The sequence below is a fragment of the Ambystoma mexicanum genome, chromosome 2q (assembly GCF_040938575.1).
Source record: "Ambystoma mexicanum isolate Mex_15411 chromosome 2q, UKY_AmexF1_1, whole genome shotgun sequence".
Classification (NCBI taxonomy): domain Eukaryota; kingdom Metazoa; phylum Chordata; class Amphibia; order Caudata; family Ambystomatidae; genus Ambystoma; species Ambystoma mexicanum.
Genome location: NC_090924.1, coordinates 387600384 through 387616274, shown reverse-complemented (window position 1 = coordinate 387616274; position 15891 = coordinate 387600384).

The window sequence follows — 15891 nt, the reverse complement described above, 5'->3', positions numbered from 1 at the left end:
TAAAATGAGTACCATTTAGGTGAATAATAGTGTCATCCTTTATTTGCAATGCAAAGATGATATCTTATAAAAGCTCACACTTTGCAAAAAAATAAAGACTCCTCTGGAATAAATATTTATACCTTAGTTCATTGGGACCCTTGTCCTAAGCCACAGATAAAAGGTGCAGGGCCTCCCTGTAGTAAAATACTGGCTAACACAACTGTTCTTGCCCTCTGGAGTGACAGGTGTTTATTTTTCTGTTTTCAGAAATAGATAACAAGGAGTAATGCTTTACATTCCTTCATTGTATGATATCGTAGTGATGTATTCGCCGCTCAGAGTTTTGGCTCCAGGGGCATGTTCATTGAACAGGATGCAGTGTTAAGGGCATGCAGTGGTAACCACCGCAGGCGGTATTCCTTGCATCACTTACTCCTGGCAGAGAAAGTCTTGCACAAGCACTGGGAGTGAATGGGATAACTGGAGTTATTTCATTCGCCCATATGGCTTTGCAGGTGGAAAGGTTGCCTCTGCAGACATAGAGCTGACAGTATTTCCTCAACATTATTGGCATTCAAAGGGTTCTCTTAACGCGAAGAGAGAATCCGCGTTACTTTTCATAGCCGCCCACTGGAAGCATTTTCATTTTATTTCCAAATCTTTTTTCTCATAAAGAGGATTATGCGGGAGAGCTAGAACATTCCCCCTTGAAATGGCTTTTGCGGAAATGTATTGTTTTCCTTTCCTTTTCTATTTCTTTCCCAAAGTAATCTTAAGAATGTGATCAGTGACACGTTCAATTGCCTGCAAGAAATGAAACCCAGCTAGGCAGTATCACAACCGTTCTTAGGACTTGCAATGGAGTGGCAGCGGCGTGTGTTGCCGCGGCTCTTCCCACAGACGCCACAATATTCTACTTCAACTCCACCATGTGGTAAAAAAACGGTGACGTCTTCGGAAAAATGTCCCAGTCGTTCAGTCGGAAAGAACTACTTTCATGTATTAATTCCAAAACAGGTGAGACTTACACAGAGATGGATGCCCTACAGCCGGGCTGTACAACATGTATCGCTCCAGATGTTTTAGACTACGATTCCTATCCGTCTTAACACGCACAGTCAAGGGTGAGGGATAATGGGAGGATTAGTGAAAAATATGTTATGACGCAGAAGTTGCAGACTCCTGTCCAAAAGAAAGAACGTTAAAAACAAATGTAATTTAGTCGGCCTGGCAGAAACATGGATTGGGGGCATTCCAAGAACCATGCCAAGCACTTTCTAGGAAACACAATTATCCACATAATGAAAGAGACAAGGGAAGTGGGGTAGCATTTTCTCCTATTTCAGATATGACAAGCAACACATACCTGACAATGAAAATACACACATGAATGCATAAATCACCTGCCACATAATCACTTAAACAACCCCTTCATTGTGGCAGTAACCTACAGACACCCCTCTCTATGACATTACATTCCTGTTAAATTCTTCATAATACACTCATCATTTTTTAATTTTTGATTTTGAAATATTTGTAACGCGCACCTGACAAACTTAATCCTATCTGGGCGCAGACGAACTGAAACAGCAGCCGCCATCTGAAACGGGTTATGCAACCACAACCTGACTCCGCTAAAACACTGAATACATTTACTTATTTCTACCATAGCCCACCTAAGCGACTATTTGGCTAGTTGAGATTTCAGTGCCCTTTGGAACTGATATAATGATTTAAGGGCCAGGATTTTCTGCGGTAGGCATTCCAATGTTGGGGGACTTACACACTGAATCTGCGGTCACCTCGAAACACATGATTATACCCGGACATTTCCAGAAGCAGCTTATCACCTGAGCACAGTTGCTGGGTTGGAAGGTACTGCCAGATTTTCTTGGATACATATAAAGGAGCCAGACCATTAACACACTTAAACTCCAGGCAAAGAACTTTAAAATCTATCGTGTCATTCACTGTGAGCTAGTGCAGGGAACGACGGAACTCAGAGATTGGGGAGGACTTGCTTACTTTAAAAATCATCCTAACAACCACATGTTGAGCTTTTTGCATACACTACATTTGGGTAAGTCATATGAATGCCAATAGTCTGTTACAGTAGTCTAGGTGGGAATTTACCATAGCTCCCACCACCAATGGATGGTCCTCCACCAGAATATAAGGCAGGGCCTGTCGTAAAAGGCAGCAGGTAAAAGAAAAACAGATTGGACCTTCCCACTCGCCTGGGCTGTACATTCTAGATCTTCTTTCCATATACAACCAAGATGTTTGATTTTGGTTGCAAACAATAGGTCTGCATCCAAAAAGCAAAGTGGAGCTGGGCACCTATTATAATTCAATCATTGTTTTGGACCAAACAAAGCAATTTCCATTTTACCTGCATTCAATAGGAGCCAATTAGAAGACATCCATGTTCTCAACTTGAGCAAGTAATTTTCAACAGTCATAAAAGTCTCATCCACATAAGCTAGTTTTCCGAACACTTGTGGGTCGTCAGCACAGGAATGGAATTTTACCTTATATGTCCTAAGCAAATCCATCATAGGATGCAAATATAAGTTGAATAACATGGAAGAAAGTGATTACTGCTGCGGGACTCCACTTTCCTGTGGAAGGGTGGTTGCAATAAAACCTTGCATCATGACCAGTTGCTGTCTCTCTGAGAGGAAAGACACAAACCATTTACTAGCTTGGGCCGAGATGTTACCGATCTCTCTGTGCCTACCAAGTAAAATACGGTGATCCACTGTATCAAAGGCTGCAGAGAGATCAAGCATAACCAAGAGGGACAAATCCCCCGGATCTGACACATCAAGGAAATCATCCCATACCGCTGTCAATGCAGTTTCTGTCCAAAAACCAGGGCGGAAACCAAATTGCAGAGGGTCCAATATAGATGTATGTATGGTTGAAGTTACATAGGCGCTGTCTGAGTAGATTGTCACGCTCTCCCCTACACTGTTTTGCAGAGCCAATATTAGTGGCACTAATTCTGCTCCTTGTGCTGAATAATGAGGAGGTAATCGATCACTCTGTACTATCTCAATTCTCCCATCTTCCTTCATCCTCACTAGAGCAGCCCCAGTTCTTCTGACCCCATCACTTTGATCACTAGTTGCGGAACCATCAATGTACAGTACCCCTCCCCCCTTAAGTGCATCTTCCTCCACTTTGTGTGTCTCAGTGTATAGCTCTATGTTTTTGGTGCAGTCATGCACCCACTCTCCTGGTTGGTAGACATCTGCCAAAAAATTGTACTGGGTTTACATTTTTGCATCTTTCTATCTCCAATTCTGGTTTTGATAGTATTATCTCATACCTTGATGCTCTTTGTGTTGTCATAGTGCTTTTTGGCTTGTGCAGCATTGCAAAGAGGGTGTGTTCCACGTAAAGGGTGGTTGTGCACCCCATTGTTTTTGTTGAGGTCCGTTCTACTATGAATGCTGCAGCAGCCAATGATTGTTCACACAGATAATGTCGTCTCATAATTGGGTCAAGTTGTCCTTTGTAATAAGCAATTATTTTATGGCCCATGCTTTTTTTGGGGACAGTACTGCCTTCATAACCCCACTGTCGGTGTGTGAAAACAGGAAGTACTCTTTTTTGTAATCTGGGGTCCCTAACACTGGAGCTGTGCATATTGCTTCTTTCAGCTCTTTTAAGGGTTCAGTCATTTCTCTTGTCCAGCCCAGTGGGTTTGCATCTCTCTGTGCTTCCTTGAGGGCAGTTAAGAGTGGACATGTGTAGGAGCTGTAGTAAAAAAAACCAGGCTCTGCAATACCTGCATAAGCCAAGGAACTGCTGCAGCTCTTTTACTGTTTTAGGCTGTGGAGTGTTATGGATTGTATGAGCTCTCTTTGGGGCAATGTGCCTACCATTTTTGGAAATCAACTGTCCAATATACAGCACTGGTAGTACTGGAGTTTGGTCTTGTCTACCTTTACCCCTTTTCTGCTAGAACAGTGAGCATGTGCACTGAGTCTGTTCTGCATTCTTGCTATGTTTGGCTACAGATGAGGATATAATCTAGATACTGCAAGACCATACTCTCTGTCTGGACGTTCAATAAATCCATCTGTATTACTCTGTTGAAGATAGATGGTGACTCACAGTACCCTTGTGGCAAACCAGTGTGCTTCCAATTTTGGTTGTTGTACATGGAACTGGTCAAATCTTGTGAATCTGGGTGTAGTGGTACTGAGAAGAAGGCATTTTAAGGTCAATAACAGTGAAACAGGTGGCTTTCGCTGGGATGCCACATAAGATCTTTGCAGGGTTTGCTGCTACAGGGTACTCTGCTTCTACAATGTGGTTAATAGGGCGTAAATCCTGGATAAAACACCATGATCCCCTGTTGGCCTTGCACACGGGGTACACTGCAGTGTTGTATGGAGATTCTGATGCTACTAGAATGCCTCTCTCAATGAGGACGTTGATAGTTTCATAAATGACTTCAATTGCATCTTTGGTCAGGGGGTATTGTTTCACCCGGGGGAGAATTTCTCTGGGTTTCAATTTGATCTTCACTCCTCCTATGCTCTTTATGCACCACACATCATAAGGACCTGAACGGTGGTGGCGCCCCTAGTGCCACTGCCATTTTCTGTGCAACCTCTCATATGGGATATGCAGCCAGAACCGCACACTAATTTCCAACATCATCTCTGCCTCCCCTCTGTTGTGTAAGAACAGCTCCTCATCTGTGACATGTGTCAGCCTGCAATCTTCTGCCACTGCAATTATCGCCATCCATGCCTTCCCCTGATCATCAATTATGTGTACTGCAACCCAATCCTTTCTTGCCACACCTCCCTCGATGTCTATAGATACAATGGTTCCCTCCTCATCTTGGGGTGTCTCTGATCTGAATAGGTACTCACCTGGTCTCCTCCATACCTTACCTGCTATTCCTGGCATCCATGCAAGAGCCATGTCTGTCCAGTATTGGAACATCTCGGGGTCTGATGGTTCCACCCTCTGTACTGTATTCCCACAATATGCTTGAACAATTTGTCTGTCAGCATGTGTATTCCTGGTGTAGAGCATAATATGCCCTTGTCTGTAAATGAGATGGACATATTCAGTCTGCTCATTATGTCGCATACCCAACATGTTTACAGGTGTTTGTTTGATGTAAAAGCAAGGGTAACGATAAGTTGTGATCTCCTATAGATAAGGAGATGCTATCAGTAAAGGCAACCACTTCTCGAGTCCCAGAGTATCCAAGTGTGTTCATGGCATCGCCTGACAATGCAAATGTCCCTCCCCGAATGCATCACCTAGTCGCCCCAGTGTCAACAAGAAAGGAAAAAGTTGTGTCACCTATCGCCACCCTTATGCGAGGTTCCTCCTCAGGATTGTGTGTGACTGACAGGATAGGACACAACATGTTCATCTGTGGACTGTCCTATTGTGGGTACAATGATAATCCATTCCCTGCGTAAGGGTTGTTACCCACTATGGTGACTCCTCCCATCCTTCTTACTGGTACCATTGCCATCATGTCCATGTGTTCCGGGGAGTGACGGTCCTGTATTTGTGTTAGCTGTTGTGTTGCTTGTGAATATTGGGGAAATAGTACTATCATTTGTGGTGTAGTTGTTTGGGGTGCTGTCATCGGTGGTATTGTTGGTGCAGCCAGAAGCTGTGTCTTTACGGGATGTGTGACCTGTTGCTGGATGTTCTGTATCTGTCCTTGCTGCTGTGTGTCTTGGGAGTTGTAGCCATCCTGTCCTCCTTGGTAGCCCTGCTGCCCTCACTCTCCCCATCCCTGTGGCACCCCCTGCTTCTACATGCACATGAAATCTGTCCTAGCTGCCCACAGGTCCAGCACTGGGGTGGTTCTCTCATTTTCCATGGGAATCCTCGCTCTCCCTCTCCTTGTCCTTGTGATATTTGTTGTGTGTATCCCCTAAACCTCCCCATGTGGTGGTGTGATTGTGATCTGAAACCACGCCCCCTTTGGAAACCTCCCCTCCCTTGGTAACCCTGTGAGTACCCGCCTCTTCCCATTTACCCTCCTCCCATGGGCACTGCATATTGTTGCATGGTGTTGTACGCCATTTGTTGTTGGTATTGAGTCACGGGCTGGGTTGTCGCAGTTTGTATCTGTGGGTTAGGACTTGTTATTAACGCTCCTTCCAGTGCATAGTTTCACAGTTTCTTTTGGACTAACTTGGCTTCATCTGCTTTTCTCCCTTCTGCCTTTTGTTTTGCTTTCTCTTGCCATAGCCTCCAATGATGTACTTTGACGAGTTGTATTTCCGGCCAACCCTTTGCCTCCATCCCCACCAATTTTCTCAAACCTTTCTGTACTTGTTCTGGTAATCCTTGTATTAAGATGATCTTGCCAAGGTGCCAACGCTCTTGAATCTCTTGAATATAATTAACAGGATCCTCGTCGTCATGCATCTTGCGTGACGCAATAGCTCCTATTTCTGACGTGTCAGAAAATTATGTCGACAGTGCCTGCCATACTGTGACTCTGCAATTTGCAAATGGCGATCCATGGTGTGCTGTGTTCTGGATTGTCACCCCTGGGAACCCTGCCCTCTTCCATATGTCATTAGCTGTATCACCCAATATTGAAACCAGCAAGCCCTTGACGTCACCCAGTTCCAGTTTCTGTCCTGCAGTCAATTTCCCCATTTCATACATCCACTGCCCGCCCCCGGCACTTAATGAGGGTAATCGTTACTTGACATTGTCCTTGTATGTGTGCTTCCAGGGCATGTATTGTGGTCTTACCCCTGCCTGCTCTAGTAAAGGCATCTGTGAGTATGCCGCACATTCCTCCGGTTTATGTCTGTACTGCTGATCTGGATGGACCCTCTTTCATCCTCAACATCTGCTCTGCATCCATGTCTATTGGTTCTACTGCAGGTGTTCATTGTAGTTGGTCATGTACCCTAGGCAGTCACCCCCTTGAACATGAGTGTCCCCTGTATTGTAGGACCATCGCCTCATCCCTTCTGAGCCCTGGGAGACCCCGTAGTCTGTTATTGTATGGGCTTGGTGGGGTCACCCCTTCTGCTATGTCTTGTGTTGGTACGTCCGTGCCGTGACCTCCCCCCCTCTGTTCCTGTGATCTGCACTCCCATGAGGTCCCTTCACGTCTTCTTGTGAGGTAGAGTTTGCTGGCCCCCCCTCTCTCATCGTCACTGTGGTTGTTGTCATGATCAGACTCTTCGTTCATGTAGCTACAGAACCCATTTGAAAAGTTTAACTTATGTGTGATTTGGTTTGAGTTTGCTGTACCTTAAGATCTATTTCTGTTAATATACATGTCCTCTCCCCCTCTCGCACACCCAGGTGTGCAACACCATGTCCTGCTGACCCTCCCCTGGGTACTCCTATGCTCTCCCATTCCTTTTTGTTTCACCTCATGTCGTCTATTCCTTTCCTATTCTACTGTAATTTGTTTGCTTAACTGTCGAAGCCCCCGCACAACCTCATCGTCTCTGTCCCATTCCCTCGCCATTCTTTTCAACCTTAACTGTTTTAGTCTTTCCACCTTGTACTTACGTGTTGCCTTTAGCAATATTTTCTTCCTACATAGTGCCATTTCTGCCTCCTTCTCCTCTTCTCCTTTCTTTTGCCATTCTTCACTCTTCTTCTCCCACTCTTCCTTTTGTCTGACCTCCCTCATGTCCCGTTCCACTATGTCCCTTTGTTCCTTCTCTAACATTGTCAAGTACACTGTGGGATGTATTTACCCATGCATCCGAGCCCTACCTCAAAACTGTGCAGTACTGACATGGAAAACATCATGATGGCCAGAGCTTCCCAGAAAATGCACAGGGAAATGTAAGAAAAATAGGCTGCCACTCATTTTTGCCGATGTTATGGGCACAGAAGGACACTGCCTAAAACCACCATTGGACTACCCACACAGTAGTCTGAAACCATTGGGAATGGCAATGCTGATTGCCAAAAGCAAACCCATAACTGTGGAGAATTCATTTTCTTAAATCCCAAAAAGGGGTGCAGTACCAGTACTCACCACTATCCAAAAGCCGGCGTTTTAAAACCACCAGATTTTACTTTTTTGTATAAAACTAAATAAATGAACCCAAGGCAAGCCAAAGAAAGACTTACTGAGAGGTGGATCCAATGTAAAGTTATATTCTGAAGTGACTTGAAGGTTTATAACAAGACTGGCTGAGCTGTGGATTTCAGCAGTTTAAGTAAATGTGGACTGAAAGACACTAAAAAAATCTAAGTGTTTAAATTGACTGAGTGACCTACTTTTGAGTGTCACATAGGTTGCAATTGTTTAAATGTCATAGTTTTAAATTTAGAATCAGCATTATAGCTGCATATGTGGAATTGTTAGTTTATTTGAATGCAGAGAAACTGGGGAACAAAAAGTGACATTTTATCTGAAACTTGGCTTAAGGAACTGAATTCTGCCTGGCAACTACCCCCATCAGGAGTGAAACTTGAGTCACAGCTGTGTTCCCAGGCCTAGCTGCCCTTTTGCTGCTCACACCAAAAGGGATATGACACTTCCCTGATTGAATTACCTGGGCTCTGCAGGAAATTGAACAAAGCCCTGTCTTGACTCAGGCAAATGTTTTATGGCGGGAGTCGTAAATGGAGATTTCTCCTGGAAGCACAGGGGAGGGGCACTGCCTGTGAGAGCAAGCTGGCTTGGCAGAACTGGAAAAACCAGAAATTCAACCTTGTACTGGAGGAAAACCACACCCCTTTGGGGCCAGAACATAACTCTAAAAAGATGAATAACTCATAGAGCGGACATGTGAAAATTGTATAAATGACACCATAATTCTTGTGATTTTTCTGCCCACATTTTAAGACGTGCTAGGACCCGGTGGTATGTTCAGGGGGGTTTTGGCGGAAAAGAGGATATTACTCAAAATGTGTGCATGTGAAAAATCTGACACTTCATCAACTAATGTCCATACTCCTTGCGCACATGTGTGTAAATTTGGGGTAATGTCCGAAATTGCGAAACCAGTTAAAAAGTGAAATATGTGCCATTTTTGAATGCAAGCCCCCAGGAAGAGCAGATTTGGACAGGGTATACCTCCTGTGATATGTGAAGGGTGCATGTAATTTTAAACAAATGTGTACCTGTGCAAATATGTTTTTTTGAGCAAATATAGATTGTGTGTAAAGTTGACAGGGGTGGGTTCTCTGTATCATAAACAGACCTCATCATGATGACACTTCATTTCATTCCCCCAATCAAGTGGAAGCGGATGAAGTGGCCAATGACAAGTGGAGAGGGGCTGGCTAGTGATGCTGCTCACACACACCCATTTTGAAAACACATAAAAGCAGACAGACAGGACAGATAGGGACCTTCAAATCCATTTGCAGCTGTAAGCTCTGCCGGGAAAATCCATACTTTACCTCCATCAACCTTCAGAGACCCAGGCCAGACCAGCAGAGTAGAGCTGACCTGTTAGCAGAACCAGAGAGAGCTGACCCAGATCACTGTGAAGTGCAGAGACCAGAGTCCAGTCCTAAACCTGACCAGATCCGTGGCAAGGCATATTTCTAAATATATTGTGAGTACTCAGCAAAACTCAGAACACATCTCTTAGTTAAAATCATATAATTCAATCCATTTTTAATCTAAGTAGAACTGCAGCTTAGCAATTGTGTTATTCTGCCATCATTTTTAAAGCTGAAAAAGTGTTGCGTTTAAAATTTGCAAAACCAAAAACAACCTTCACAAAATCGCTCATATCTCCGCGACCGTTTGTCTTAGAGACTTGCAGTAACTTTCATCTGGAAGCTGAGATCCTAGGCTTTCTTAGGACCCCAAAACGATAGTGATAGCCCTTGTAGTTCCTCTGTAATCGCGCTCGGCGCATCCGCGAATTTTGCCGCGATTTGCAAATTTCTTCACGTGTAAAAAATCTGCTGCTGCTTGCCTTCCATTTGCCAGAAATTCGTTTGCCTCATAAAAACTATCCCTGCATCACTGCTAGAGTGAGCATGTGCTAATATTAACTAGATACCACTCACCCTGAATCTCTAGAGGGAATTAAAAGCATTTTAGCATACTTTTCACTGAATTGCCATCACATTCAAAGCACTTTTGCCTGTGTTTTCCAAACTCCTATCTGTTTTCTTGAAGCGTGCTGGGGGGGAATTGAACTGAATCACATTTGATTGCATTTCTGAGAACTGTGTGTTTTCCTTCCATTTCCTTGCCTTGCATCAAGGGGGGGAGGGGATTGCCAGAGAAAAGTGATTACATTGTTTTGTTGAAATCATATTGAGTATTTTCTACACTGCATTTCATTCATTCAACCTTGCATTTCCTTGAACTCTATAAAGCATTCTCTACCACATTATACTTCTGTACCTATTTACCAGTGTGCTACCTTATCCATTTCATCTCAACTCCTTAGTGATTATAAAGAAGTGTGCTAGTGCCAGATTCTCCGTTGTTAATCTTTATCATATCAGATTAAGTGTGATATTCAATTATTAATTTATTATAAAGTGTGATATATATATCTATATTGTTTAAAGTCTCAAATAAACCTTTTAACTTGCAAAACAGAACTACTTCTTGGCTCAGTGGGGTCAGGAGGATTCCAAGAGAGGGGTGTTATATAGGGGTAGTCATCCAGAACGCATGAACTGGACATAAAGATATATCAATAAGGGTTTTCATTCAGTATTATAGACTAGGCGTTGACTTAGCTGTAGTGTTGAATTGAATCCTCTTACAAATTGGGGGCTCGTCCGGGATGTTTGGGTTAGATCTACCATTTGTGCAGATTAATACAGCGTGCCAGCTGACCAGATACACATATCCGGTTGGATCACCACGCTGTGTTACGCTGTAAAGCACTCCTCAAAGGAACGCTCTTAGGAAAAGGTCTATTTTGCAAAAAAATAAAATACAAACTTCTGTAAGTCAGGACAGAGACCAATCTCTAGAATGACGACCTTAGTAGACATGAAAATAGTCAGAGAGCACCTCTTACATAAACTATTTGTGAGAGGTGAATGGACTGAACAGGGCCAGTATGCCTGGTTGCAGGCCATCACGCGACAGGTCACTGAAACAGGGTCAGACCTATGGAGAGATCAGGGTCCATTACATGTGGCCCTGAGTGAACTATATATGGCTCCTAAAGCCAAAGATGAACACAATAAGATTGCCAGGATAGCAGCATACCTGTACCTATATATGGGAGACATGCAGGATAAATGCACTGAAAGCCAAGATCTGGCAAATAGGCAACAGATGGCAGTAGAGAAGGCCCGATCTGATCTGGCCTCTTCTGAGCAGAGGCTGCAGAGGAGCCAGGAGTCAGAAAATGATAGTAGGCAATATATCATTAAAATAAAAGAGGATATGGGCATCCTACAACAGGAAAAGACAGACCAGGATACCAGATTTCTGGCCCTGCAGAAGGAGCACCAAGACAGTTTGGACTCCTTACTGCAGAACCAGAAAAAGTTGGAGCAACAGATCAATTTCAACAGGGCATGCGCGGAGCAAGTAGTCACCCTGCAAAGTCAGCTAGATAGAGAGAAAGAGGAGAGCAATAAACTGATTCTGAAAGACCTGGATACCCAGGCAGAGTTTGATGAGGAGCGCCAAAAAGCTGGTGCCTTTCAACGACAGAGGGATGACCTGGCAGCACAGATGCAGGCTCTCAGTCAGGAAAGAGACACTTTAGGCCAGGAAGTCTGCCACTTAAAAAAGGAAATTGAAGAAAATCACCTGGCCCTCCAGGGGCTGGGTGACCTCCAAAAAGAAAACCAGAACTTGGTAGAGCACACCAGAAGGGTGGAAGATGCTCTGGCAAGAAAGGAGCAGGCCAGTAGGGATGGGACTCAGGAGGTAAACCTCCTGCAGCAAAGACTGGCCCAGTTCTCCAGGACCAACCAGGAAGCACAGAGGGAAAATGAGGCCCTCTGTCAACACAATGATAGGCTCCAACAACAGGTAGCGATGCAGGAGAGACTGATAGAGTCTAGAAAGGCCTTGACTGAGGAACTGAAAGCACAAATGCAGGCTCTTGCATTGCAACAGGGAGCAGGGGTGGATAGAGATGAGGTCCGCTGGGAAAGAGAGACTCCTGACCATAACCTCAGGAGCCCTAACACCAGGGGCCTTCATCTCTCCCAGTCCCTGGACTCTACCACCCCCATGTCCCCTGGCGCACAAGAGCACAGGGCCACAGGGATGGCAGATTACTATCCAGCTAAAAGTATGGGGCTCATAGGCCAGTACCACTCAGGAATGGAGGGGTGGGCATCCGGGTATGGGCACCCAAGTACAGTACAGTTCAGTGGGGAACCCCAGGAGAGTAGGCCCCTTAAGGGCATCCTGAAAACCTCTGCCCAGTTAGGTCAGTGGGGGGGGTACCCAGCAAATCCTGGCAGCAAGGAGGGATCTGAGGACTCCTCTGAGCACCACAGGAAACAGGAGACCAGGTCCCCACATTCTGCCAGCCATTCCCAGGCTCGCAGAATCCGGGAAAACCTGGAAGAACAGACAGGAACCTCTGGGAGCAGTGCCTCTGAGTCAGAGGATGAATGGACAAGGGTTACCCGAACCAAAAAGGCCAATAAGGCAAAAAGGGCCTTGCTTAAGGACCCCTTAAAGCAGATTAAGGCGATCAGGAGCGTCATCACGCCTTACCATAAGAACGCTAAGTATTCTGTTTGGGAGCACTTGGAGTTGTTTGAGCAAATGATGGAGACTTTCCATTTGAAGGACAGCCAAAGCTGTATTCAATATGTAAAGTGGACCTTCTCCCCGGAATACTCCAGTTTCTTTGCGGGGCTGGAGGACCAAAACCATTTAAGATGGTCCACCTATAAGGCGGCCATCTTGAAACATTTTTCTGTCCACAGAAATCCTCAAGAGGCTCGCAAGGCAGCCTACAATTTGCAGTGTGGGGAGGATCAGGCCCCACAAGAGTTTGTGCAAGAACTGAAACGTGCCTTTGCGCAGACCACCAGAAGGGTGCGCACGGATAGCAGAGAATTTATTAATACGTTTTTCCATGCCTTGCCCAAATACATAATGACCCAGCTCGTGAGGGATTTTCACGAGAAAAGATCTTTAGACTGGGTCATTGAACAGGCGACCCGGATCTATGAGGTGCAGAAACCGGTAGATAGCAAAAGTAATGCCCAAAAAAACCCCAAAGCCAACAACACCCCTGCTGCTGCCAAGGTGGCAGAGGTAAAGGTCACCCCCGTTTTAGAGTTGGAGATGGGGGGGCCTAAAAACCTACCTGCACCTAATAATGCTAGGCCCAGGAGGTCCTCGGGTCAGTCACAGACAGGGAGCCAGGGAGGCAGCCCCACAAATGGGGTCCCTCGCTCTCCTGACTATGTAAGTCCCTGTTACAAGGGAAATCGACCCATCCTGGGTTATGTGTGGACTCCTCCAGCCCAAGGGGGGGGATCCAGCCAAGCACCTAACCCAGGGAACTTCCCTCCTAACTTCCCACCGGAGGGCAGAAACTCTCCAAATCCTGGGCAGAACTTTTTCCCCAGGTATCCACCCAACTTTCAGCCCCAAAACCATCCATCCTTCTTTCCCCAATTCCCTGAGCCCAGACCACTGAATCCGGGAGAGGGGAGGCCAAGGGTGGAGGGGTACCCAAATCTTCCCAACCAAGGGTATTACCAGAGGAGGGACAGCTACCCTTCCCGGGATCAGCCCAGGGGAGAAAACAGGGCCCCGTATCAGCCTGAGCGGGTTTCCCAGTTAGAGCGACAGGTTCAAAACATGGCGCGGGATCTGGGTCACATACTGAGGGCTCAGCAGAACCCTCAGATGGGCGTGCCGGCGCAGAACGCACCCAACTCTGGACCTGGTGCTCCAGAACAATGACGGGGGCAGCACCCCGATAACTCACCGGTTCCCAGGGAGGAGGCACAAAGGGAAGGGGGGTGTAAAGCCTTGGAGGAAGCTTCCTTCCTCACTTGTAAACAGCCCCTGGAAACCCAGGAACCAGAAACAAAATCTCTTGCCCCTGAAAGTCTGCCTCCTAAGGAGCAGAGGGGGGGTAGGAGAAACAAAAGACCCAAACAGACTCAGTTTGAGGAGGAGGTACAGATCTTCCAATTTGAGGGAGAGGGATCCTCAGAGGATCCTGGGAAAAGGATCTTCTCCTTCAGAGAGGGGGGAACTCCTCCCAAAGAAAAATGGGTCCCTAGGGATGCAAATCCAGACTGGGGAGATGTGGAGACTGAGCTACCGCCGCCCACCATCTCATCCCAGAACCAACAGCAAGAAAATCCCCTGGTTCAAACCCATCCTGGTGACCGCCTCCAAAAAGGGGGGGGCGGCCCAGAACCGGAGCCAGGGGAACCCACAATGGCTCTGATCTACAGTTGCCAAATTTTTCTTTCAGATTCCCAAGGCTCTCCACAGAATTCTGCCCAAATCTTTTCGCTAGCGATGTCCAAAACCAGAAAACTAGCCCACCAGTTGTCCAAAAATGTGCATTATCTGTGCCCCCTTGAGGAGAAGGAGGGAAGATATTATGCCCTGGTACAAGTACAGGGGCAGGGTACAATTTCAGCGCTGGTGGACACGGGATCTCAAGCTACCCTTCTGTCCAGAAGGGCCTTTGATGAACTGAATGCAGGAAGGGGAGAGAATTACCGAATTCCTCTCACCTCACTTCCTGGACAACTCCAGAACTTTGACGGGAAGGAAATTCCCGTCGAGGGGACGGCAGACTTGGACATTAAAATTGGGCGACACAAGTTGAAAAACCCAGTCATAGTTGTGACTCCAGAGGGCACCCCTTGTTTACTGGGGAATGACCTCCTGAGAAGGTTGTCACCCCTAATAGATTGCGTAAACAAGGTCCTCTGGACCCAGACTAGCCGACCAATAAAATTAAAACAGAGTGTCAACCATGTTAGTTTAAACGGCACCTGCCACATGGTTGAACAAAAATCTGACCAAGTAGAATTTCACTTCCAGAACAACCAGATTCCAGACGTGACAGTAATAGCAGTAGGACAACAGACTGGTGATGGGGGGTCCTCTCTATTTCTGAAAATCAACCTTCCTTCCAGTCTAAAGTGGTATTCCACGCTGGAAGGAAACACTCTGAAATTCTTTACTAATCCACAATCAGAAACTCCCACTCCTATAGTCCAGAAAGATGTGAAATCAGCTCAGAGCCTGGCTGATATTCAGCAAATTGGAGAGCAGTTGTTCATCCCTGTTCAGTTAAATGAGGGGAAGGACTCTGTTCTCGCTCGAGTGTGTGTGAACAACGGTAAGAGCTTCATCAGCGAAGCCATGTTTCGCCAACTCCCAAAGGATCCAGCCATTCCCACCTTCAAACTGATAGACAAATGGGAAATGGACCTGGAAGCACCTAATTCCAAACATCTCCTGCCAAGCAGGTGTATGCTCAAAATCTCCATTGGCAACAAGAGCATAGTCCACAATTGTTGGGTCGTGCGAGACGTCCCTGCCGCCTTTTACTTAGGCAGTGACATTCTCAATCGCTTTGCCATTAGTTTGGACCTAATAAACTTCAAAGCTTGGTCCCGATTAGCAGATAATCCCATGAGCTTTGATGGTCCAGAAAAAGCATTTAGGTCAGCTCAATTGCTACCTTATGCAGTTGAAATTCAGGTTAAAGAGGAAGTCACCATCCCAGAAAGGACCCGACAATTCTCCCTGGAAGTGAAAGTTAAAAGGGGACAAGAGTTGAAAAACCCTGATGCTTACATACATCTAAATGCTTCTCTCCAACAGCAAGGGTTGGGGGTAAACCCAACACCATTAGTCAACATAGAACGTGACACCATTCTAATAGAGGTGGATAACAGGGACTTAAAGAGTATTACTCTAGCCGCAGGCACCATTATTGGAATGGCGGTTGATGACCGACATTTCTCCATTGATCT